Below are 24,194 nucleotides of genomic sequence, written 5' to 3' on the forward strand. Positions count from 1 at the left end.
AGAGCAACAGATGTTCTTCATCTCTGAGCCACCACTCCAGTTCCAAATTTGGAAGTATTGTTGCTGGTGAGGAACTTACAACAATTATGAAAAGCAAATAATTAGCTCTACTACCTTGAAAAATAATGTTTTTCTTTATAGCTTGTGTGGGCTGAATCTAGTTTGAAAAAAAAAAAAAAAGATGTGTAACCAAGCCCAATGTCTTATCATTTTATTTCCATGAATCTAAGCAATTCAACTCTTTCCAGTGAGAATTAGCCACAGAGTTTTATGGAAACTTTCCCTTATGACAAACTGTCCAGAAAGAGCTCCATCTCCATATGAGCCTAAGGGGGCTTCCCTGGCTTTGCTTTCTATTGCCGTGATAAGCAACATGGCCAAAAGCAACTTGGGGAGGAGAGAGTTTATTTCCTCTTACAGATTGCAGTTCTGTGGTGATATATTGTGTCCCCTCATGTATTGTGCACCCTAATAAACTTATCTGGGGGTCAGAGAACAGAACAGCCATTATATTAAACATAGAGGTTAGGCAGTGGTAGCACACGCCTTTAATCCTAGCATTCAGGAGGCAGAGATCCATCTGGATTTCCAGGAGTTCAAGGCCACACGGGGAACAGAGTCAGACATGGTGGCACATACCTTTAATCCCTTTAATCCCAGGACTTGAGATCTTATGTGTTTGCTTGGGGAAGTCATGCACCCTTAATCCCAGGAAGTGATGGCAGGGAGCAGAAAGGTATATAAGATGTGAGGACCAGGAACTAGAGGCTTTTTAGCAGCAGTTCAGTGGAGACACTTTTGGGTGAGGACTCAGAGGCTTCCAGGTCCAGGAAACGGGATCGGCTAAGGAGTTGACGAGGTGAAGTTGGCTGTGGCTTGCTCTATTCCTCTGATCTCTCAGTTTTCACCCTAATATCTGGCCCTGGGTTTTTTTTTTATTAATAAGACCTTTTAAGATTTGTGTTACACAGTTCATCATAAAGGGATGTCAATGAAGAAACTCAAGGCAGGAAGCTGGAGGCAGGAAGGGAAGCAGAGGCCATGGAGGAGTGCTGCTTACTGGCTTGCTCCCCATGGCTTGCTCAGCCTGCTTCCTTCCTTCCTCCCTCCCTTCCTTCCTTCCTTCCTCCCTTCCTTCCTTCCTTCTTCTTTTCTCTCTCTCTTTTTTTTTTTTTGAAACAGGATTTCTCTGTGCAACACCTCTGGCTGTCCTGGAACTCACTTTGTAGACCAGGCTGGCCTCAAACTCATATAGATCCACCTGCCTCTGCCTCCCGAGTGCTAGGGTTAAGGGCGTGCACCACCAGGACTTGATTAGGTCCAAAAATGTGAGGGAAAGAGAACTTTCTTGTTTTATAATTTCAAATTCAAGGTCTTCAATGCAGGGCACTAGAGTGGGAGGGAAGGATCATTCCAGCAGGTGCTATTAGCCTACTTTCTTATACAACCCAGGATCACCAGCCCAAGGGTGGCACCACCCACAGTGAGTTTGACCCCCCACACACACACATCAATCATTAATCAAGAAAATGTCCCATTAGACTTAAGGTTAGGGGCTACTTTGATGAAAACTGACAGAGGCGGGGAGGCACTTATTTTTAAGGACCCAAAAAACTGAAACTGCCATGAATCTGAGACCATTATAGGTCCAGTTACCTTTTTTTTTTTTTCAACTTTTCTGTTTCTCTGTGTATTCAGTAAAGGTTACTGACATGTGAGCAACAGAAAGTGACTTTGGCTGAGATAAACATGAAGATGAGTGGCTCACCCAGGACAAACACTTCCACCTCGGTGTAGACCACAGAATCAGAAAGGATGAGGGAAGGCAGGGGACAGAGCTGATGAGTGACAGCAGCGCAGGATGAGTTCTTTTCCTTCCGTCTCTTTTGCACCTGCTGGGATGATCCTTCCCTCCCACTCTAGTGCCCTGCATTGAAGACCTTGAATTTGAAATTATAAAACAAGGAAGTTCTCTTTCCCTTACATTTTTGGACCTAATCAAGTCTCATTATTCAGTTTTGTTTGAGGGTAAGTTTCAATTTTTTTCCTGGGAGCTGAGTTTTGTAAAATGTAAGAAAATATCCCCAAAGAGAGTGATTCCTAGGGAGCAGAGGACAGTGGAGTCGCGTGATCTGTTGGTTCCCTTCTGGGAGACACAAAGTTCATATTTGAGCCTAGAGGATGGGCATAAACATTCCACTTTCAGAAGGTGGGGAGGAAACAGCCTTGCTGCCATTGTCGATAAACCCCAAAGTGCAAGGCGCTCCAGATCCTCTGAACAGGAGAAAAATCCAGAAGACCAGCGACCCTGAGGACTTAAAGGACTTGGAGTCTAAACCCTGCTTTATTCCCCACTCCCGTTATTGGCAACAATCACAGACCTAATAATAGATACCATTTATTGCACCAGGAACAGGGGTTTGGTTGCACTACCTAATTTAATCCTCTCAATAAACCAATACCATATGCATTGTTAAAACCCTTATTTTAAAAGAAAGGAAGCAGCCTCTGGGTGGTTGAATTTTCTGTTCTCCCAGATGCTGCCGCTCAGGGGAGTGTAGAACAAAAGCATGGGTGGGGAGGGTCAGCACCAGCCTCACTTCACTTCAGCATCTTTCCTCAGCAGCCCAGCACCAGTTGGTCTCTCAGGTCCTGCATTACTTAACCTCTTTTATCTTGTCTCCTTCTCTTGCATTGACACAGCTACTTCCAACTCAGCCTGGTCCTTAGAACTTGGGCTGTATAGTCATGTTAAGGTAGTCCTGTTTTCTTCATGGTTTTTCTCCTTTTGATCAACCACTCAATGTGAATCCTGTCCAGGCCTTCCAAGGATGAAATAAAATTTCATTTCAAAATGTACCTGAAGTGTAACACCAGGGAAGACGCCAGGCCCTGCCCACTCATTTGCTCAATCCTATAGTAGAGGGGGCTGGGAATGGCCATTTTCGTTAACCCCGCACACACAGAGGAGAATGGCACTACTGTTGGTTGTATCAATTCTACTCCATCAATTTCACAAGACACAGACCTCAGCTGTATAGGTGAGATGAGTGCAAGGTAGCTCCAGGGAGAAATATAAAGCTCTCTCTATACTTGCTAGTTTGTACTGTGTCTTTTTAGACTTATTTTATTTTACGTGTATGACTGTTTTGCCTGGATATGTGCATATGTACTGTGTCTATGCCTGATACCCTCAGAGGTCAGAAGAGGTCTGCTGGAGTCCCTGAAACTGGAGTTACAGAAAGTTGTGAGCTACCGTGAGAGTGTCAGGAACTGAATCCGGGTCCTCTACGAGAGCAACAGCTGTTCTTCATCTCTGAGCCACCACTCCAGGTTCCAAACTCGGAAGCATTGTTGCTGATGAGGAACTTACAACAATTATGAAAAGCAAATGTGGTGGTATTCTAATTGTACTGAAATGTGATTCTGATTGTATGTTAATAAATAAAGTTACCCGGGGGTCAAGCTATTAGAGCCATAGACAGAGTGTGGCGGTGGTGGCGCACGCCTTTAATCCCATAGAACTCTGTGTGTTCAGGGATACAGCCAGCATTGGAGACATATGCCTTTAAGACCTGGGGGGGCTGTACATACAGAAAGTGATGAGGCAGTCACGTGTTTGGGTTTACAACCAATGAGAAGGCAGAATGAATATAAAACGACTTACACACAGGAAATAGCTCTCTTTCGGGAAGCTGGGACACCGTAGGAGGAAGGGTGAGATTTTAGCTCTGAGCTCTGACCTCTCGGCTTTCTCTTTTACATTGGTTCTGTGTTTCTTATTTAATAAGACTGTTGGTTACATCTACATCTGGCGCCCAACGTTTGTGTTATGAATTCATGAAAAAGCTGTTTGACTGTGGCCTTGTGAGCCCCAGCTCAGGCCCAAGCTACACTCAGTCGGTTGTGGTGGCGCGCACCAGTAGGATTTTCTGAAGGAGACAGAGGCAGGAGGATCCCGAGTTTGAGGCCGACCTAGGAGGCTTGGGAGAAGCTTTGGCCTGGACTGAGCCACAAACAGTGGTGGGACCATGGAAGCAGTGGCTACTGCTCCACATTGCCAGCTCCTTCTCATCGTGTTGGTGACTGCGGTGATGCTGCTACCTGGGACGAAGGGTTTACTGCTGCCGTTTCAGAGAAGAATTGCCAGGACCATCGTGTTACAAGAAAGCATCGGCAAAGGTCAGTTTGGAAAAGTTTGGCAAGACAAATGGTGGGGAGAAATTGCTGTGAAGATTTTCTGTTCTAGGGAAGAATGTTCATGGTTCTGAGAGACAGACATTTATCAGACTGTGATTGCTCCAAACCACAGAGGAGGAAAAAAAAAAAAAAAAAGTCCACAGGAAACCATGACCACGCCTAATAGTGACTTTGAAATCTTCAAAAAGATGACAGGATCCTACAACGATGATTCCACATGGACTATGATAAAGCCATTTAGCCAATTAATACCACGGAAAAATCGACTTTGGACTACAAATTGGTCAGGACAATTTTGAGAGGACTAGCTGAGATGATACAGCCTGACAGACTACTTGAACAAGGACTTGAAACAAGCCCTGAACTTTCCTATTATGCAGAGACTGGACAAATGATACAGGACTTGATGATTAACCCAAAAATTTTTTTTCAAGATTCCCTAAAGATATCTTCAACCCTAGAAAGAAAAAAGAAAAAGAGAATATAGATATGAGATCGAGTCTACTCTGAGAAAAAAAGATAAAGAAATAATAGGATAAATAGGTAGATCATTGAATCTACACTGAAGAAAAGGGGAAGATATAAAAATGACAAAAGGTAGACTACTGAATGTATTATGAAAAGAAAAAAGAGAATATGGATATGATAAGATAAAAAGGGAGATTATGGAATCTACTTTTAAAAAGGAACTACTTGTTTTAAATAAGATAAGTAATGAAAATTTTTTTGGTTTGAGTTTATCAGATGTTACTGGACTGGACATTGTTAATATATATAATGGAGTTTTTATCTGAATCTGTCAAATGTTAATTGACTAGACATCATTAATGTAATTTTTGGCTGTATATATTGTATATACTTATTGGATAGTTTTTTCTTGTATTAGTTATAAGCTTTCTTTAATTTTAGACAAAAAGAGAGGAAATGTGGTGGTATTGTGTTCCCCAAAATATTGTGTACCTTAATAAACTTATCTGGGGTCAGAGAACAGAAAAGCCACTAGTTAGGCAGTGATAGCACACGCCTTTAATCCTGGCATTCCAGAGATAGAAATCCCCTCTGGATCTCTGTGAGTTCAAGGTCACATTGGAAAAAGCCAAGCATGGTGACACACGCCTTTAATCCCAGAAAACCAGCCTTTAATCCCAGAGAGTGGTGGTAGAAAGCAGAAAGGTATATAAGGCGTGAGGACCAGAAACTAAAAGCATTTGGCTGGCTAAGCATTTGGCTGGTTAAGCATGTGGCTGGTTAAGCTTCAGGCTTTCCAGCAGCAGTTCAGCTGAGAGCCATCGGGATGAGGACACAGAAGCTTCCAGTCTGAGGAAACAAGACCAGCTGAGGAATTGGCAAGGTGAGATAGCTGTGGCTTGTTCTGTCTCTCTGACCTTCCAGTATTCACCCCAATAACTGGCCTCGGGTTTGATTTTATTAATAAGAACTTTTAAGATTCCTGCTACAGTTCTACTACCTTGAAAAATCATTTTTTTCCTGTGTAGCTTGTGTGGGCTGGATCTAGTTTTTTTTTTTTTTTTTAAAAAAAAAAGATGTGTAACCAAGCCCAATGTCTTATCATTATATTCCCATGAATCTAAGCAATTCAACTCTTTTTTAAAAAAAAACACTTTCAGCTAGCTTTTTTCTTTTTTCTTCCTGCCTTTTTTTTTCCTTTTCTTTTTCTTTTGAGACAAGGTCTCATGGAACCCACACTGGCCCTGAGCTTATTATCATGTAGCCCAGGCTTGCCTCAATATCATACTGGTCCTCCTGCCTTAGCTCCCGGTGTCCTTTTATCATTTTTTTGTTGGGATAACATTCTTGATGTAGAAACAAGTGAAAACAGCAAGAATGGAGAAGAAAAAACATGCTAACACCCAGAAACTTGTCAGCGTTTTGCATATTGTTAATTTTGTTAGGATTTTGTCTGTACCCTTTCCATTGATTTACCTGTTTGCTTATAGGTCAGGTATTTTCTACTGCTTTGTGAAATGTTTTTCTTTACTTCATATCATTATGAGTCCCTTCCATAGCATTAAGAACAGATGTAGACAAATTTCTAAACAGTCTTACTAAATAAGAAACACAGAGCCAAATACAGAGGTGCAAGCCATAGAGATTAGAGCAATTGCTGCCAACTAACCTTAGCTCACCACCTCCCCGTAGCTTCCCAAGAGAACCTCTTCCTGTCTAACCTGCACTTTTATTGCCTTCCTGTTCTGCCTTCTCATTGGCTCTAAGCCCAGCCACATCACTTCCTCGTCACTGCCTGTCTATACAGACCTCCAGGTCTCTATGGTTGGTACTGGGATTAAAGGTATGCATCACCACGCTTGGCTGTGTCCTTGAACACACAGAGACTCTGCCTGTCATGTGATTGGATTAAGGGCATGTGCTACCACCGCCTGACTTCGGTTTTTGGCTGACTATGACCTCTGATCTCCAGGCAAACTTTATTTATTAACATACAAATAAAATATCACATTTCAGCACAAATAAAATATCACCACAAACAGATTTATGGAGCAGGGCTTTCAGAGAGAGAAAAGATTCTATGGGAAATGCTAGGCTGAGGGTGACATAAACCTGCAGCTGCTGTGACTGGAGGAAGCCTCAGCTACATGTAAATTAAGCAAAGTCAGGGTGAAGAATTGGTCCTGATGAGAAACTGGAGATCCCTGGATCCAACTTTGCCTGAAGCTGTCCTTTAAAGAGGCAATAATGCATAGTGGTTAGGAGTATGGTCTCTGGGTGCAGGCTGTTTATGCTCAAATGTTGGCTTTCCTTCTGGCTTAAACAAAACAGTGTGATGCCTTTAGGATAGAGTCGGGCTAACAGACAGCCTTCAGTGAATACTGATTGGCCATGACAATACTAAGAGTTGCCAGTGGCATAGGTCAATAAATTTTCTTTTTGACCTGAATTATTTTGATTGATACAAATGTACACACTTCAGAGAGATATGCATCTTTCAGCCAACCTGAAAAATGCATTGATAACAAATAAAATCAAGTTCAAGCTATGAAAATCAACCATAGCTCTCCTTCCATGGATCCATTGTATAACCCCAGTATTTTAAATATCCCCATGAAAGTAACCAAATGCCCTCTCTAGACACAGCTCATGGCATGTGTTCCATAAGTGCTTCCTGGATAAGTAGGCAGATAATATCTCCAAACAGCCAGTTGTCAATATGACAACTGCATTAGCCACAGGAGCTGGTGCACTCGCATTAAAGGACTAAACCATCCATTTGTCAGTTACTCCTCATGATCTCTCTTCTCTTGACTAAGTCTGGATAATAAATACATCTCAAATAAACAGGATAACCATATTGTCACCTATCTTGTGGAGTCCTTTGACCCTCTTTCTCTGTACTAGATTTCCTGGTTGAAATCATCTCTCTCCCCACTCAGTGCTTTCACAACATAGATGAATACAGCAAGTGCAGAAGTGCCCTGACTAGTCCCACTTAAAATTCATCATTTCTAGTCTCAAGTGGCCCCTCAACGCTTCCTCACAATCACGCTCCGTTTTCTAGCCCATTCAATCTCGAGTCCTCCCATGAACATCCTTAAGACCACCCATCCTCTTCCCACACCCCTGATGCCACCTTTCTGGGCCCTGCAGCTGATGACCTTGGTCCCACTTCACTGGGAAATCAGAGCAATCCGGAGAGAACTTCCCCCTCACCTCTCCCCACATGCCAGCATCTACGTCAATGGACATTATTTTCTGTCCTGTTTGTGTGATTTTTCTGTGTGCTTTTAGATAAGATTCTTTCGCTTGTGCATGCATCCAATCTATTCCTGTCTTCTCAAGGACATGACCCCTGACATCTTTCTATTTCTCTTCTTCACCATCATTTCCCCCCCTGTGGCCCTGGACTGCTCCCAACAGCATACAAGTGTGGGGGCTAGTTATTCCATCTTTAAAAGAAACTAGCCTGTCTTGACCTCACCTTTCCCTCCCAGGGCTGCTCCATTGACATTTCTCCCTTTACAGCTCAGCTGCAGAATCAGCTCTGCTCATTGGCTCCTCCCATTGGCCCAGGAGCCTATTCTGCTCTGGCTCTCACTGCTCCTGCCTTGTCTTAAAAGACTGTTCTTTTTAAGGTCACCCACGAGTCTCATAATAATAAATTCAATTCGTTTTAGTTTTTCTTTCAATGTTACGGTGCTAGGTAGGGATCAAACCTAGGGCCTCACTGGGGTTAGGCAAGCACTCTGCCCCAGCCGGTCTTTAGCCCTTCTTGATCCTACATACAAGCAGCAGCTGGCACAGCTGGCACTCTCTTCTCCTAGCTGTGTCCCCTGAAACACACAGTCTGTGAGACATTCTCCCTGTTTTTCTTCCAAGTCTCCATCAATGGTTGCCTTTGGTTTCCATGACCTCTAACTTGGAGTATCCTAGAGATTAGTTTGGGGACATCATTTCTTTTCTTTCTAGGCTCATTCTCTTAGTGGCATCACAAGTTCTCAGACTTGATAGGCCTCCCTCATACTTAACAAACTACAAATGTGCCTCCTTTCTCCCCTGAGCTGTCAATTTCTCAGCGCTCCACTGGGGGGTCTGATGGATATCTCAAACTAAGCGTGTCCCAATTTGAGGTCTTACTAGCTGTCTAGAACTTGACTTTACCCCAATCGCAGACATGTAAGTAAGCAGAAACTCTAGTCTTTTCATTGTTTAAGTCAAGACAACTCCAGTCAGTGTGAATCTTTCGTTTTTTTATACCCCACATCTAACCTGTTGGCAAGTTCCAATTATTCTCCCCTCAGAACATGGCTGACCCTCATCACCTCTGTTGCTCCCGTCCCATCCTAGTAGCCATCCTTTTTCATCCGAATTCCACAGGCAGTACTGTAAACCCACCCCCCTCTCTTCCTTCCCCACTTCCTCATGTTGCCCTTTGGTTTAAAAGTTGCTGTATCCCTGAAAACTGCATTTCCCAGAATCCGCTGCCAGGTGGTTTCTAGTTAGGTTCCCTGAAAGGAAGTCTAGGAAGCAGAAAAGAAAATAGACAGACAAGAGAAAAGATAGGTTGTTTATACATCACATTAGCAGTAGCAACAGTGGTGATTAGACTTCTAATTCATGGTCACATCGCATGGTGCTTGCAGTGGCAGACCTTTAGGCTCAGCACCACAGAACCCACAGGCTTTGCTCTGTCCGTGTAACAGCCCCTCAGACAATGTGACCATGGTAACAGAAGTGTATCTCCAGCAGTCACATCCTACAGCAACTGTGGGCTTTTAACATCACCCTCCTTTCTGTTCCCACAGCCCAGGAGTAATTCCTGTAGTGTTTAATGTTTTTAAAGTAACTAACTTCCATTCTCACTCCTCCAAACCCTCCATCACTTTTGGATCCAGTTTCCCCTTCACACACACACACACACACACAGAGAGAGAGAGAGAGAGAGAGAGAGAGAGAGAGAGAGAGAGAGAGAGAGAGAGAGAGAGAGAGAGAGTTCTTTGTTTGAAATACCTGGAGCAGCTCTGTTTTCTGGACAGATGTTGTTAAAGCCCCTAGGAGGTCTGAAGTCCAGTTTCAAAAGCAAGCTGGGTTTGGCTACTCAAAGCTGTCTGTGGCTTCTGAGCTTACTCAGAAACTCCATTCTTGGGGCTAAAGACTTTCCAATAACACTGGAAGTCTTCTGATATAATAAGCCAAAGGGAACTGCGCCTGATTCCCAGGTCGTTCCCCCTCCACTCTGCCCCACACTCTTCCCAGACAACCAGCAGACTCAAAGCCATTTCCATTAAAAACTGAAAAGCTAACAGAAAGATCTGCCATGAGAATCATGAGGAAATAGAATGATTCCCTTTTTATTTTTAAGAAGACCAAATGCGCTGATGCTAGTAGATTTACACAAACACTAAGTGTGCACAGGGAGGTGGCTTGGCTGGCAAAGTGTTCACCATCCAAGCATGATGTTCCATCCCCAGCACCCACATAGAATGCCAGGTGGAGGGTTTAAGTGGGGACAGTAAGATGCTCGGCAGGCAAAGGCACTTACAGCCAGGCCTGCCCATCTGAGTTAGATCTATAGGACTACATGGTAGGAGAGAGCAAATTCCCAACATTTGTCCTTTAACAGCTACACGTGTGTCATGGCTTGTGTGCCAACACACACACACACACACACACACACACGCTATGCAGACAAGCATATGTAATAACTTTTGAGAACCCAGGTGTAACACTCTGCGTTTCTAATCCCAGTGTTGAGAAGCAGGACAGGAGCGTCACTCCAGTTTGTAAACCGAGCAGCCCAGCCTAATCCGAGAGCCACACACCCCAGACTCAGTCTCATAAAAAACAAAACAGAACAAAAAGTGTCACCTGCTCAGCTAAAATTAATAAAGCTCTGTACAAACTGAGAGGCAGCCACAAGGGTTAAGAAAATGACACACTGAATTTTGATGGATTTGCTTTTTAACTAGTCCTCTGTCGATTGTAAAGAGTAAGTCTGGTCATTTTAACTTAAAGAAAACCGTTTAGTATTGTGACAAGGAGGTTTTCCTACTGTCCTGACAATTCCCCACACCCCTGTTGTGTTTGGAAAGTTTTATTCATGCAAGGCATGACGGTGAACTAATTTTCTTCTCTTTATGTTGACACTTGACCTACTACCAGTGTGGGGTCACCCAGAACAGAGTCATCTTATTTTCCTGTAGAATAAGTAACGAGAGAGGAAACCACACTACTGTCTGACTGTGCACATGGCCAGGGTTACTTCACAAAGGTGGCGGTGAGGGGGTGGGGTGATTAATTTCCTTGTCAACTTTACTGAATCTAGAATCACCTAGGGCATTAATGAGGCTTCCTCTGATATGTCTGTGTCCATGTTTCTAGAGAAGACTGATAAAAGAGAAGACCCAGCATGAATGTGGATGGCAATCTTCTCATGGGCTGGGAACTTGGACAAAATAAAAGGAGAAAAAGGAGACAGTGAGATAAACACCAGGATCTGCCTCGCTCTGCTTCTGTCCACTCTGAAGTGAGGGCAGCCTCCACCACAGGCTCCCACTGCCACGAGGCTCTGCCCAACCACATGGGGATAAGGGACCCGAAGCAGGCCCTCCAACCATGAGTCAAAATAGCCAGTCCTCCCTCTGGTTATTTTGGCCATAACAATGCAGAGGTAATGAAGTAGGATCGCAGCTCTCAACCTGTACCTCTTCTGCCTTCCATGCTGGGTGATACCTCTAGATGCAGAAGAACCGTTTAGATACTTGCCTGAGGAAATATTTCCTGTTCCAGACTGTGGTGGCAGCGCTGCTGGCTTTGCTGTGCCTGACCCTGCTTCCGGTGTTCTATCGTGACCTTGGATTGCTGCTGTGCCCTCTCAGTTTTCCTCCTTGTGAATTAGTGACCCCCTTTCCTTTGTCTCCCAGTGGCACGGTGAAAACACAGTGCACACAACAGAGGGCTTCTGAAAGAACCATGAACTCCGCCAACGAAAACATTCGGTGCGACCTCTTGAGCTATCTCTCTTCGCCATAGAGGTTGATTTTTTTCACATCCAGGTCTCCAGCCCTGGCGGTTTTGAGGTCCCCACAGGTGGCAAGCAGCAGGCATGAAAACAGTTTAAGGAGGTCAGGGGCTGTGCCTGTGGGAGACCTAACTAATTTATACCGTACAAACAGTCCATGAGTCATTCGTTAGGTGAAAATGTAGACTAGCGCAGGCAAAGACAGGGTGGCTTTTGACAGTTCCGGGTATATTTTTTTCATGTATTCTCTTCATCACCCCCTGAACTTTTTAACATTATCATAGTTTAAGAAATATAATTATGCTCTTTTAAAAGACATTTCATACACAGAAAAATGGGACAACACTTCTGTGTTTGGGGGGGGGGCGGCTTGAGAGACACGTGCACAGAGTGCTATGGTGTCCTGCAACTTTGGTTCCCACGACATGCTGACACCTATAGACTGAACCCAGTTTCTGAGAGACATTCCTCACAGAGCTGCTGCCTCTAGTTGGTTACAATTGGGATGAAATTTAGCTGCATCTGACTGACACCCCCCTCCCCACACACACCCAACAACAGCAGTTTGAATAAGATATAAATTTGTCTCATTTCAAGATTGTCCAATAGAAGGCAGTCTGGGTCTGTGTGGAGTTTGGTGGTGTCAGCCACCCCAGCTGCTTCCAGATCTCTGCAGCTTTGGATGTACCCCACCTCCTCCTGGAAGATAGGTGCCAAGGTTCTCGAAGGCTGTGTCTCCAGTGAAATGATGGCTTGGGGGATGGGAGATGGGGTGCTGCCTGCTTCTGAGGGAAACTGTCTGCACACTTTTCATTTGTTAGGATTTAATCATATAGGGGGCGGAAAGATGGCTCAGTGGGTAGAGATGCTTGTGGCCAAGCTTGATGACCTAAGTGATCACACCATGGAAGGAGAAAACAGACACCTGCAAATTGTCCTCTGACCTCCATTTCCATGCAGTGGTACTTGTGCCCACATGCATACACACAGATAGATAGATAGATAGATAGATAGATAGATAGATAGATAGATGATAGATACATACATACATATATACACACATGCATACACGATAGATGCATAGATATGTAGATAGATAAATAAATGTATTTTTTAATTTAAAGAATTTAATTACACAGCAACACCTGGCTGAATGTTAGGACATAGCCACTTTTGATGGACAAAATATCAACTGGTTGGATTTTTCCTCCAAAAGGAAAGTAGATATTCAGAAGGCAAGTGGCAGTTTTGGCCTCAGTTTCTTGAGATTCTAATCCTTATGAGGCTTTGGGGAGCCTCTTTTGACACAGAGGTCAGTCTTGTGTTCTCAGCCAGTGAAACCTTTGAGTAGCCATGGACTTGCTCCTTATGTGCCAGTCACTAACACAGTGTCTGGTTCCATGAGAACGTGAAGCTGAGAGGAAAGTGGCCTGGGATGTACGGGTGTAAGGGTCAAGAGCACATTCAAGAGGTCCAGGCTCTCTGCCAACCAAAGAGAAGTTGGGTAGTTCATGGAGTACTGCTTCTGCTTGTCCTGGGAGTGGACACTTCCTCAGTAAAGGGCATTTACTGCCTCTCAGTATGTGATATGCATGGTTTTTAACTTCAATAATTTCTCTCAAAGTAGCTATGTTAAGCCACACTTCCAGCAGGTCCATCTAATCTCAACTCTGCAAATTAATTAAGAAATTAGATTTAGCCGGGCGTGGTGGCGCACGCCTTTAATCCCAGCACTTGGGAGGCAGAGGCAGGCGGATCTTTGTGAGTTCGAGGCCAGCCTGGGCTACCAAGTGAGCTCCAGGAAAGGCGCAAAGCTACACAGAGAAACCCTGTCTCGAAAAAACCAAAAAAAAAAAAAAAAAAGAAAAGAAAAGAAATTAGATTTAAAATATAATTTTAAGGTGGATGTGGTGGTGCATATCTGCAAATGGATTGTTGAATCCAGTAGGAGAGGCAAGGAGAGCTTACACTCAGGGTTATCCTTGGCTACACAGGGAGTTTCAGGCAAGCCTGAGCTATATAGGAAGACTGTGCCTCAGAACCTCAAAGCCTCCTGACATCGTTCAATGCGAGTGCTCTTTCCAAGGGTGTTCAAGGTTCTGGGTTCAAGGTTCCCCAGGACCGCAAATGCCAGTCATATAGAAAACAGTTTATATGTAATTACTTTTCTATTTGTATCCCTCTATTGCTGAGGGTGAGAACATTTTCATATGTTTTTAAACATTGGTAATTTCTTGTCTGGAATTCTCCTCTTCGCTGACTTTGCCGAATTTCCTGAAATGTATTTTCATGTCATCTGAGACAAGGCTGTCAGTAGTTTGCAATAGGATGAGCAATTGGCCAAGAGCAGCTGCTGAATGACCAACCATCTCTCTTCACTGTTTGGTCCAAGAGCGACTGCTGGATGGTCCTCTCTCCTCACTGAAATTAACGGCTCCATCCCTCATCTCTCTCGTGACTAAATGCACGAGTGGAAAAATAGCACTGAAGTTACAAAATGAATGTTAAATAGATCTGATCAGTTTTCAAGCTGGCCGATATCATTTCAGCCATAAGCAATAGGTTAATGGAAAGAGTGTTTAAAAACTTGAGCAATTACATCAGGACAGCGATTCTGGGAGACATTTTGACCGTTAGTATCATGAACTTTAGCCAATACCTGTAATTGGAAGCCATCTGAAGGACAATGCTCTGCAGAAAACTTCAGCTATACTCGGGATTTTTTTTACGTGGCCGTCTTGTAGTCTTTTGCTCTCTTGTCTTCCAGTTCAGAGTTGGCCAGGAAAAGGCAGGTCACTTAGACTGCTGACAAGGGAGAGCAGTACTAGGCATGTGTGTTTGAATTTGTCCCTTTATTGGGCCAGCCTCGTGGTTCAGTTCTGACTTCACGTTAAAATCACCCGGAGAGGGCTTGGAGAGCAGCACAAGCCTACACCGCCCAGGTAGGACAGTCAAGTTCAGTTCCCAGCCTGATCGGCATCAGGATGCTCACAACTACCTGTAACTCCAGCTTAAGGGACCCACTGCCAGTGTGGGCACTTGTACCCATGCGCGCGCGCGCGCACGCACACACACACACACACACACACAATTAAAAATACAAAATAAAATAAAATAACAAAAAATAAATCTTAAAAACACCTGCAGAGATTTAAAAAAAAAAAAAATTCCCCTTGTATCCCAGGCCTCACTGGCTCTTGATTCCATTGGTCCTGGATGAGGCCGGGGGGTGGGGGGGTTGTTAGTCTTCATTTTAAAACTCCCTGGATGATTCTTATGTGCAGCCGGGGTCAAGATCCACTGCTAACCAGAACTCCCTTTAAGTTGATTAATTATACAGGCTATTGACCAACACTGCAAATAACGGCCCTCAAGAAACCCTAGGGAGACCAGGCCACTGCCTGCGTCTGGCCAGTCAGAAATGGGCAGTAGCCAACCTTATCCCCCAAGAGCTTGGCTTCCCTGGACACGCTAGCGCCCCGCCAGCCAAGTGTCTGTTTGATTTAGTGCCCAAAGGGCCGTGGGCGACCTTGACAGGCACACCTACTAGAGAAGGATTCTTGACTGTTCTGTGACAAACTGCCATAACAAAGCCACACACCAGTTTGAGTTTCCATTTTTAGCCTCTTTATTACCTCCATCTGTTGATGGGGGTGGCGGCGGCAAACAGAGTGTGAGCGGCAGCGTTATCTGGTATTGTATAAATAAAGGCAGACAAACTCCTACAGAGTCTCCCACATGCGGGGGTCTACTGCTCCTTAAGTGGGTACCTCCTTCTGTCCCTCTAGTTTATTTCTACCCTCCTTCTTCCTGTCTCTGCTGCCTTCTCCCCCACCTCAATAGCAAGTTGGCAGTTTACACTCCATTTCACACAAACAACTTTTCTGCTCCCCCTTGCTCACACAGTGATGGTATGGGGCTTAGCTGCAGACCTTGAAAACGCTTCCCTATTTTCATCAGTGACTATCTACTCTGTAATCTCTATCTGCCTCCCAACCTCCCCCCCCCCATTTTCCCTGTCTAAGGATGTGAGATGGAAAACTAGACTGTGGTTCACTTCAGATGCTACTACCACACTAAAGGGGGAGGGTACTAACGTGTAGAGCCCGCTTTCTGGATATAGAGCAAAAGAAGCGGGGAACGCGCGGATAATGTTCGTTGTGGTGTCCGAGTCTCTGGGCTATTTCTACTTCACTAAGATCCCTAAGAGAGAGGAAACGGAGTGGGGTACACACACTTCCCATATCCCAAGCACTGTTCCTGAAGTTCAGTCATTTATACCAGCACCTTGTGTCTGTCTCACCCACGGGCCAGCTACATGATTGATTCTGTCACAGTTCTTCGTCTCTGTGTTTGTGTGTTTGTTTTGAGTCAGGGCCTTATTTTGTAGCCCAAGACAGCCTTGAACTCACAGCAACCCTGCCCTCCGAGTGCCGGGGTTGCAGGCGCATGGCACCACAGCTGTCTTGTTCTTTATGCTTAGATACTATTCCGGTTTCGTTTCTGTGGCTGTGATAAAGACTCTGACCAAAAGCAATTAGGGAAAGAAAGGTTTATGTCAGCTTGGAGGTTTCATCTCATCACTGAGGGAAGTCAGGGCAAGAACTTGAAGAAGAAACCATGGAGGATGCTGCTAATTAGCTTGATCAGAGACTCATGCTTAGCTAGCTTTCTTATACATCCCAAGACAACCTATCCAGGGAATGGTGCCGCCCATAGTGGGCTGGGCCCTTCTGTGTCAGCTAGCAATCAAGACAATCATCTACAAACATGCCCACAGGCCATTCTGATGTGCGTAATCCCTCAACTGAAATTCCCTTCTCAAATGACTCTAGATAGTGGTTCTTAACCTGTGAACCCTGCCCCTTTGAGGGCCATATATCAGATATCCTGCATAGTAGATATTTACATTACAATTCATAACAGTAGCAAAATCACAGCAGTGAAATCATTTTATTAGCAGCAAAATAGTCTTATGATTGGGGATACAGTAGTTTCAATGTAATGGGGCCCCATAATCTCATAGGGAGTGGCACTATTAGGAGGTGTGGCTTTGTTGGAGTTGGTATGGCCTTGTTGGAGGAAGTGTGTCACTGTGGGGGCGGGCTTTGATGTTTCCTATGTTCAGGGTACCACCCAGTTGACTTCCTGTTGCCTGCAAGGTGCAGCACTCCCAGCTGTCTCTCCAGCACTGTGTCTGTCTGAATGCCTCCATGATAATGAACTGAACCTCTGAACTGTCAGTGAGCCACCTTGAGTGAATGTTTTCTTTATAAGAGTTGTCATGGTCATAGTGACTCTTCACAGCAATAAAAAAAAAAACTAAGACAGGGGGTTACGACCACATGAGGAACCGTATTAAAGGGTCAGCAGCATTGGGAAGGTTGAGAACCACTGCTCTAGAGTATTGAGTTGACAGTTAAAGCTGACTAGGATGCATACATCTGTATATTACTAAAAACAAAAGACCAGTGTCATTTTCCAAAATTGAAGGTAAGTTTAAAACATATGACACAGACCAAACAGTGTTGTATCATTCTTTAGATACTGCTGCCTGCCAGGGGCTGGGTTTGAAACCTCATCTCTCCTTGTTTAAAAGTTGAATAAGCATAAGAGGTAAAAGAAACGATATTTTAGCCCCAGGTTAATATCTTGTGAAATAATCAAAAGGACTGAAAGATGCTTATAGTAGAACAACGTTCTTTGCAGTTGGTGGCTGTGTGAGAGAGAGCTGATTTTTTTTCTTGGTCCTTAAACAGTTGGAGAGGCCAGCCCAATGCTTGCTTTTCTTTCTAGTGAGAGCCTCTCCCTGCCCATCTCCCTGTTTTAGCTGTACCCAGAAGTACCCTTGAATATGATTTGGGATTCTTCTGCCTTTAAGCCAAGTCAACCATCTAGCACCAAAAATCTCTTCCTGAAATGCTCTAATTTAGCAGGTCTGGATCACAGCTGTGCTGAGCTTCTGGGGAGTACCTTGCTGTGAGGATAAGCTACTCCTCTCTTAGGAGGCAACTCCTCTCTTAGGCATTCCACTGAGAGCAATAAGACACCTCCATCACCCCCAGAATCACCTGGATTAACCCTCCAAGTCACTCAGCTCAAAAGCCCCAGGGACTGTTAGTCATGATTATAGAACTTCATGGAACTGAGAAACTACAAGGAGATTAATGTCTGTGATGTATCTCCAGGGTCGATTAGACTCTAACCAGATTCATCCACTGACACGTCCCTATGATGACATTATAGAGTAGTGGTGAAAGGTAGGAAGTGTGGCCTCATTACAGAAAATATATCACTGGGGGTGTGTCTTCCCAGACCCCTTCCTGCATCCTCTCCTACTTCCTGCCCTCCATAAAGTGAACAGCTCCCTTCTGCTGTGCGTACCCACTGCCATGAGAGTCTGCTCATGTGCTCGGGGCCAGTGACGATGGACTGAACTCTACAACCATGAGCAAGAGAAACCCTTCTCCCTTCAGGTTCTTTCAGGGGTTTGATCACAGAGATGAGGAAATAGCTAACAGACACCAAACTAATCCAAACCACTTGAGCCAAATGGTCAAAACTGAAAAGCGTTTTCGATATTGATGACTCCAAGGAACATGTGACCTTCAACCTGTACCTGAGACGTGGAGACTGGAGAAGGAAGTGAGGTGACAGAAGCCTTCTCTCTGCTCTAACAGCAGCACCGCTCCGCTTCCCAGTCTCTTGCTATGCTGATTTCCATTTCACTGTGAGGCCTTAGACCTGGTTCTACAGCTGCAACCTTTGTGAATCCTGGTCCCGAAGAAACAAATAAAACAAACAAACAACCTGGTGAGAGGAAATCAGTCAGTCCGGCTGTTCAAATCACCTTGAACTCATCATCTTCATTACCTGCCCCAAAGGACACACCAAGCAGTGAACCCATCGTGGGTAGTGTGACTCAGACCTGACACTTGTACCAGAATAGGTCTGGATTCCTAGTCAAGGACAGACCTAAATTTCAATGTTCTGGACCCAAGTCATCTCCAGTTTGCCCCCCTGCCTGTAGATGTAGGAGCCTGGCCAACTTGAGCTCAAGGTCTGTCTGTTATGACTTCCCAGGTGACCCTGACCGAATTAATGGAATTTCTAGTAACTCAGCTTTAATCTCTGTTGGGGGTAATAATAACAATGAGGATTTCATCTCGGAATTGTTAGGAAAATTAAGTAAGAAGGGATGTAAAGAGATTGCCTAGTGCTGGCAGACAGAAGTGAGCACTTAGAAAAGGTTAGCCTCCAGGTGTTATTATCATCATTGTTATTCATGACTCTGAGTGAACCACAGATAATAGTCAAGTGTTAAACCGTGGTGGTGGACATTTCCTCTTATTTTGTGCCAACCGTCCAAGAAAGAATGGACTTTCTTGCACAATGAGTGTTGGCAGCCAAGTCCACTCTATTCCTTGTGGGGAAAGTGTCCACTTTCACTTTCTTGGACTCCCTTACAAGTAGGGATACTCAAAAGATTTCCTGTGTTGTTTTGCAGGGAATGATGAGTGAGCACAGAGGAAGCAGCTGTGATTATTAAGGGGATTACGTCGTGAAAGAGAAACCAGCTTGTTCTGCACTGCAGAGTAGTAAAGGTTGCCTGAGGGTGGGACTCTACCCGCTAAAGTGTCCAGCTTGTGGAAATGCAAGTGAGCTGAGAACCCACTGAAGAAGTCCACGCTTGAGAGCAGCTGCCTAGGGAAGTGTTGGCCTGGGTTCTGTTGTCAGGGTGCTCAGAGGCCACTCCGGATGTGGTAGGAGGGAGCCAGGCTTCATCTGAAGCTGGCAGCAGAACCTGACAGCATCATCCCCGTGTCGCTGCTTTTGCTGGTATGAGACATTCAAGAGGTACAGGGGTCATGGAGGCTTGCACCAAGTTCCAGAAAGTCACTGAAGCCAGGCAATGTGTTGGCAGGTTAGATTCTCTCTAAGGAGGCCCCTAGTGAGCAACCATTACCTGAAGATGGAAAGGTGAAGCTTGAGTTGTAGTGGGGACCCAAGGATGTTGGAGTTTGCAGACGCAGAGTGGACCCAACCCAACCAAAAGGTCCTATGTGCTGTAAGCCGCATAGATGGAGGGGTGGGACTGCCCAAGGCCATCAGAGTCCAAATGACCCCATCATGAGCCTCAGGTGGTGGACCTGGAACTCCTGGGGTTAATGGTTCTTCTGCTAGATTTTGCTCTTTGGCCCAATCTTTCCTTGCCATATTCCTGTTCCTTTCTTGGTATGGGAATGCAGATGCCAATTTTTATTTTACAAGGGCTTACAGTTGAGGGGTTGTCTTGAGTGGCAGAAGTGATTGTTAAAAACTATCGTGAGCCAGGTAGGTGGTTCAGTGGTTCAGCGGGTAAAGGTACTGGCCACCAAGCCTGGTGACCTGAGTTCAGTCCCCAGAACTAAAATGGTAGAAGGAGAAAACCAACTTCTGAAAGCTGTCTTCAGACTTCCACAAGTGCTATGGCATGTATATGCATGGGTACACACACACACACACACACACACACACACACACACAGAGAGAGAGAGAGAGAGAGAGAGAGAGAGAGGAATGAATGAATGAATGAATGAATGAATGAATGAAATAAACACTTTGATTTAAAGACTTTTGGGACCAAGGGTACAAGATTATGGCTTAAAGCTATTCATTTGGGTATCAAAGTGACAAGTGGTGGATTTGGTGAATGATCAATGTGGCTGGATTTGGAATCACCTAGGAGACAGACACCTGGGCACATCTGTGAAAGCACTTCCAGAGGTTTAACTAAGATTACCCCTGAATATGACAGCACCATCCCATGGACTGGGGGCTCATTATTTTCTTAATAATTTATTCACATTATTTTATGTGCATTGGTGTGAAGGTGCCAGGTACCCCGAAACTGGAGTTACAGGCAGTTGTGAGCTGCCATATGGGTGCTGGGAATTGAACCTGGGTCCTCTGGAAAAGCAGCCAGTGCTCTTAATCTTCATTATTTTTAAACAAAGCCCCCCGGTTTTGTTTGTGCTCATCCGAGTGTGGATTTGCTTATATAGCATGTTAGAGGTCATATGTCCAGCTCTGCAGCCAAAGTACAGAGCAGCCCCAGCATTCCCAGAAACCTGTCGTGCAACCTTTTAATGAGCTTCCCTCCCTCTCCCCCATGCCACTCCTTAGGCTAACAAGCAACATGCTCTCCAGTTCAACTATTGCACACATAGAATCACATGCCAGACAATGTTTGAGAATGGGCCCTTTTCGCTCCGCATAATTTCATATGTTACATGTGTCAACAGTTCATTCCTGTGTGTGCTATGGTTACTCTGTGCTTTTCTTTAGTCATGGTACTTACCGATTACAAATAAAGCCGCTAGGTGTGCATGTGTAGGGGTTTTTTGTGTGGACATAACTTTTCATTTCTGTGGATAAATAAATGCCCAAGAGCTCAATTGTGGATCAAGCAGTAATTGAATGTTTACCTCAAAAGAAACAGGCCAACTCTTTCTGAGTAACCGTCCCATTCAAAAGCACACACGCAATCCAATTTCTCCACATCCACAGCGTTCGCTGCTGTCACTACTTTTTCATTCTGGCAGTCCTAATAGGTGTGTGTAGTGACACCCCTCTAGAATCAGGGACCACTTCCCTCATGGCTAGTGATGCTTAGCATCTTTCTGTGTGCTTGTTCCCACAATCTATGTACTTCTTGGTAAAATGTATCTTCACGTCTCTCACGCGTTCTCTAAGCTGAATTTTTCAATCTTGGTATAAAGAGGTCTTTATCTATTCTCTTTACTGGTCCTTTGGGGGACACATGGTTTGCAAATATTTTCTCTTGTGTCTGCAGCTTGCTTTCTCATTCTTTTCACGAGGTCTTTTTATTTTGTTTATATTTTATGTCTATGGGAGTTTTGCCTGCACATATGTCTGTGACCTCCTGTGTGCCTGGTGCTGGAGGAGGCCAGAGGAGTGCGTGTATATCTGATCCCAGGGAACTAGACTTACAGATGGTTGTTAGACCCCATTGTAGGCGCTGGGAATTGAACGCTGTAGAAACAGCTGAACTGCTGAAGCATCTTTCTAGCTCCTTCCTAGGGTCTTTTGAAGAGAAAGCCTTCTAAACTTGGGTGAGGTCAAACTCACCAACTTTTCCTTTTATAAACTAATGCTTTTGGTGTGGAGCCTAAGGACTCATATTTTTCTCACTTTTCTGGAAGTTTGAGGTGTATAAATACATTTTGTATTTAAAGCTATGCTCCATCCTGTTTTGTATCCATTTTGTGTCTAACCATACAAATAAATGTAAATTGTGACGTTAGAAAGGTAAACCCTGTCACAACTCAATCCTGTTGTATAACCTAATTTTCTCACAAACCTTTATATTATGGGCCTTTTGTATATTAATACAAGTTTAATCTGTTTGGTTGTCTAATAAGTCACTGCCTCGATGCATCAGAAGGCAGGCATATTTTAAACCCGCTTATGCTGTCCCAATATCCATTTAATAGGTTTCTTTTCAGCTTAAACAGGCAGCTTTGGTATCTGTTGCTAGAAGCTAAGGACTCTCACACAAGCACATAAGCTGCTTTCTGAGGTTATTTAAGCAAACATCACATGTTGACTGTGCCCGAAAAAGAGCTAGAACCTGGAAAATGTTTCCTCTTGCTCCTTGAATCAGAGAAGCCTGCAGCTTCAACGTTACTCCATCTCTGCGTGTAAAGAGCTGCTCCCAGCCCACAGCACTCAGGTCATCTGTTTCTATTTCAGGGCATATTTGAGGATTTACATAGACTTGTTCTGGAAGACAGGAGTGAGTCATTGCCAAGGTTGAGGTTTCAGACTTGTAGAGGTCATTGAGCTCACTTAGTGAGGTTCTTCCCTGGTAGCACAAGCCAGCACCATGGCAGGGTGGGGGTTAACTTGTGCCTGCTCAGCTCCCACCTGGCTTTGCTGGATTATAGTCATCCAAGAAGGGACCTACTAACACCCAGTCCATACTCGGGACAGTGGATAGCTGCCTTGGCCCAGTCTTTGCTCATTTCAAATATCCCAAAGTTAGACTCTCTGGAGAAAGATGTCTGTTTGACTACTTAAGTCATCTGACTCTTAGGAAGTTCCACCTCCTGGATTTTAAGTTGCCTTGCTTTAGAGCTTCCACCCACTATAAGGTCCCCTAGCCATACCGTGCTTTCTCAGGTTCAGTGCTGTGGACAATCTAAGCTGGCTCATTCTGAGTTCTGAGGTTTCCCCTTGTATTGCAGGGTGCTGAATAGCATCCTTAGCTTCTCCTTTTACAAGCCAATCATAGCTTTCCCCTGCCCCAGTTGAAATTATCAACAAAGTCTACAGACCTGGGCAAATATTCTTGGGAGGGGTTGCAAAAATCCCAAATTGCCTTTCTAAAAACATCTCTGTGTATGTGTGTGCACATGCAGGCGTGTGTGTGTGTGTGTGTGTGTGTGTGTGTGTGTGTGTGTGTGTACACGTACATGTGTATGAGCATGTGGAAGCCAGAGGTCATCATTTGGTGTCTTCTGTTATCACGTCCCATCTTACTATTTTTATTCTAACTCTTATTGTTTTGAGATTATGATTCCATCTTACTTTGTCAGGGCCTCTCTGGACCTGGAACTCACCAACTGGAGTCAGACTACCTGGCCAGTCCCAGGATCCTCCTGTCTCCATCTCCCAGTGCTGGGGCTGCATGTACGCGCTGCTGCCCAACCTTTTAAATGAGCACTAGCAATCTGATCTCAGATCCTCATGTTTACACAGCAGTGCTTTGCTAACTGAGCCATTTCCCCAGATCCCTACAACATCTTTTTTCTGACAGAGTCCAGCTACACAGCCCTGTCTGGCTTGAAACTCATTATGTAGACAAGGCTGGCCTTGAACTTACAGAGATTCACCTGCCTCTGTGTACTGAATATATGTGCCACTATATCTGCCCATCCCTAAAACAACTAATTGCCTCAAATGATGGGGAACTCACTCTGAAGCAGCCGATTTGATTGTCTCAGAAGTCCAACCATAGAACTATTTTGCTGAGTAGACACATTCCTTCCCACAACTTCCAACTTTGACTTATAATTCTGACTTCTGACACCACATCAAAGCAAGCTTTACTGATTTCAAAGTCATCTCCCTTGTTCCCCTGCAAGGGTGCTGCATTTCCAGATACACTTCCTGCTCCTCGGGTGACATATTTTCCATGTCATTCACCCTCTGCCAAACAGCCTCCAGTCTGCTATCCCTCAGGACCCATGGCACCGAACTGAACACAGCATTCCTGGTGTGGCCTACCCATCCAGGCTTCACAGGAGCTACTTCCTGCGTGCTGCAGCTCTTAATGCATCCCTGGATCACATCAATCATTTATTTGGTGACCACATCCCGCTGTTGACTCAGACTGAGCTTGTGGTCAATTAAGAACCACAGTCTCTGCTCACACGGCTCTTCCTTTCGCTCCATCCTGTGCTGTGGCTTGTGTGAGTGAGCCTGTTTGCCTGCA

The sequence above is a fragment of the Peromyscus leucopus genome, chromosome 1, assembly GCF_004664715.2.
Source record: "Peromyscus leucopus breed LL Stock chromosome 1, UCI_PerLeu_2.1, whole genome shotgun sequence".
In the NCBI taxonomy this organism is placed as follows: Eukaryota; Metazoa; Chordata; class Mammalia; order Rodentia; family Cricetidae; genus Peromyscus; species Peromyscus leucopus.